At 56.3% G+C, this 2,782-nt stretch overlaps 1 protein-coding gene across 2 annotated transcripts in view; it reads right to left on the reverse strand.

Moving 5' to 3' along the window:
* WNT11 (Wnt family member 11) overlaps window positions 1-2,782 on the reverse strand; it is a 30,009-nt gene that overhangs the window by 26,894 nt on the left and 333 nt on the right. The window contains exon 1 of one of the 2 annotated variants that reach the window (XM_026859925.1): window positions 2,571-2,744. The exons of the other annotated variant lie outside the window; for it this stretch is intronic. The gene's annotated coding sequence lies outside the window, so the exon portion shown is untranslated. Of the gene's footprint in view, window positions 1-2,570; window positions 2,745-2,782 lie in introns of those variants that run through there. 2 annotated transcript variants of the gene reach the window in all.

Here is a 2,782-nt window from a genome sequence, read left to right on the forward strand (position 1 = left end):
CCTCCTTTTTGTTTTTTTTTTTTTGGTTTTGTTTTTTTGGTTGTTTTTTTTTGTTGTTTGTTTTTCCCTTCTTCAGTCCAAACAAATAAACAAACCAGGTGCAGGACTTAAATTCTTAGAGGGGTCCTCTCTGTCTCCGGGGCACGGCTTGCTTATTTTAGCAGCAGTATTAATAGCAGTAAATGGGTTTCCCTTCAGTTATTCACTTCAGACACCGCTCGGGGCTGCTTTTTGTGGTCTTTGCAGTGGTTTCCCACCCCACGAGAAAGCCAATAATAAAATAAACAGAAAAACCTGCCCACCACATTGTGCCATTGTGAGGGGCTCTGTGTTTCTGGAGTCTCACAGCCTGTCGCACGGCAGGCTGGCATTCCCGAGCCCTAAACTGCACATCCATCCCCCCACGGCACCCCCTTGAAGGGATTTGGGATGGACCAGGACCGGCTGGAGCAGCCGGCATCGCTTCGGGGAACCCTTTACCCCGGGAAAAGCACACCCCGCCTGACCCCCAGCTCTGGATTTGTCCCAGATGCAGCTTTCTGCCTCAATACCCCCATTTGGGGAGCAATTGGGTGGGGAAGGGATATTTCTGGGTGTTTTCTCTGCCATCTGCAGCATAATTTTCCACTCAGGCTGCTTTTTGGCTATCCCAACGCCAGTGCCTGGTGTAAAGGGTTACTAGAGAAGTGCTGTTATTATAAAGGGTTTTAATAACCTCTAGGGGCGAGTTCCCGGCTCCCTTGAAGTCCGAGACAAAACTCCAACTCACTACAAGGGAGGCAGGATTTCATGGCCACAGGTTGTTTTTCTTTAATGCCCACGTGGATTTGGGTTTGATGTGTCCCTTGAAGGCAGAGTTGCCACGAGCATCCAGGCGTACTTCGCGTTTCAGGGCATTTCTGTATCTTTTCATCTTTAGAAGGTCTTTGCTTCCCCCCTACCCCCTCTCCATGAGCACACGGGAAACCTTCAACCCTTAATCCTGCCCATGCCTTTTAGTGTCCATTTAGATATTTCAGACCCTTATCTCCCTCCTGTGACTTGCTGAACACCACGAAAGTCGGGTGTTAAATGTCTCAGATGGTCTAATACCCTCTCGCTAACCCTGACCAGCCATCATCCTCTGCTTTGCCCCTTGCCTTGAAAAAGTCACAGTTTGATTCGCCTCCCGCTTCCAGGGAGGAAGAGAAACGATCTACCCCCTGCCATCCCCCTCCCAAGAGCTGCAAACCTGGCCTGCAATCACACCCCTGTTATTTGGGGAGGTAATAACGCCTTTTTCCACTCAATCCAGCACAGGTTACGTTTGCAAGAGGAATTTGCAAGGGGAGGGGAAAGAGGGAGACTCTTTGGGGCAGACGTGATGTTTACAGCCTAAAAAAAAAAAAAAAACGGAGCCGTTTTTAACTCAAAGCTCCCTTTTCTCTTCACCTCGCGGCTGTTTGCAGCCAGTCCCACTCCTGAACGCAGAAAACGCTCCCATCCGACACCTCCGAGAGTCCAGTCCCGGGGATGGGAATAGGAAATAGGAAGTAGATATAAACATGTGAGTATTCATCTCACATTTTCCCAATTTTCCCACCCAAGAAGGAAAGCCATCCACCTGAGTCCGGCCAGCCTGCAGCTCTCGCCGGGAGCACAGTCGCCTGGTTTAGGGGTAGTGCGTCCCAAATGACCTGCGGTGAGGATGGGGAGCGGGAACAGGGAATGGGGGGAGCAATGCCTGAACCCCCCAGGTCTCTCCCTCTCCGTGCAGCCTCTCCTCTCCACCTCTCAGATCTCTCCTCTCCCTTCCAGCCCTCTGCATCATCTCCCTTCTTCACTGCAGCCCCTGGGTGTCCCCCCGCTACCCTGCAGCGTCCCGGGCTCTTCTCTCCATTGCAGCTCCTGCATCTCTCTTCACGCTCACAGCCCTGAGTCTCCCCTCTCCCTTGCAGCCCCCGGATCTTGGGTGTCCCTATACCCTTCTGCATTTTCCCTCTCTCCCTTTTAGCCCCCGGGTCTCCCCTCTCACTTCAGCCCCTGCAGCCTCCAGTCTCCCTTGCAACTCTTGGGTCTCCCCTGCCGCACATCCGTGTCAGGTCTCTCTACACACCATCTGGGTCTCCTTCTCTCTTGCAGCCTTCGAGTCTCCCTTCTCCCTGGCAGCTTGCAAGTCTACCCTCTCTCCTGCACCCCACCAGGTCTCAGGTCTCCCTGCATCCTCCTCCTCTTTCCTGCAGCCACCAAGCCTCTCCTCTCCCTGCATCCCCCCGGGTCTCCCCTCTCTCCCTGCATCTCCCCCGTGTTTCCCCTCTCTCCCTGTATCCCCCTGCATCTCCCCGGGTCTCCTCTGCCTGCATTCCCCCCGGGTGTCCTCTCTCTCCCTGCATCCCCCTGCATCTCCTCTGGTCTCCTCTCCCTGAATCCCCCCGGGTCTCCCCTCTCTCCCTTGCAGTCTCCCCTCTCCCTACATCTCTCCAGTCACCCCGCAGCCCCCTGCTCTTGGCCATCCCCACACCTTCGGCGTTTCGGGGGGGGATGTCCCGCCGGGGCACTGTCCCCTCCCGCAGCTCCCGCTCCCTGCTTACCTCGGCCCGGGCTGCGCGGGCGCGGCGGGGCTGCGCAGGGGCCGGGGCTGCTCTGACGGGGCGGCCCGCGGAGCCGCCTTATATGCTGCCCCCTCGGCTTTGATATGCGGCGTGATGTCAGCCCGGATTAGCATAACAAAGGGCTCCGCGAGGAGCGCTCCGCGCCCCGCGCATCCCCCCGCGGGCAGGGCCGGGGCTCCGCAAGGCGCTGC

The sequence above is a fragment of the Athene cunicularia genome (assembly GCF_003259725.1).
Source record: "Athene cunicularia isolate RWA chromosome 1 unlocalized genomic scaffold, athCun1 chr1_part1, whole genome shotgun sequence".
In the NCBI taxonomy this organism is placed as follows: domain Eukaryota; kingdom Metazoa; phylum Chordata; class Aves; order Strigiformes; family Strigidae; genus Athene; species Athene cunicularia.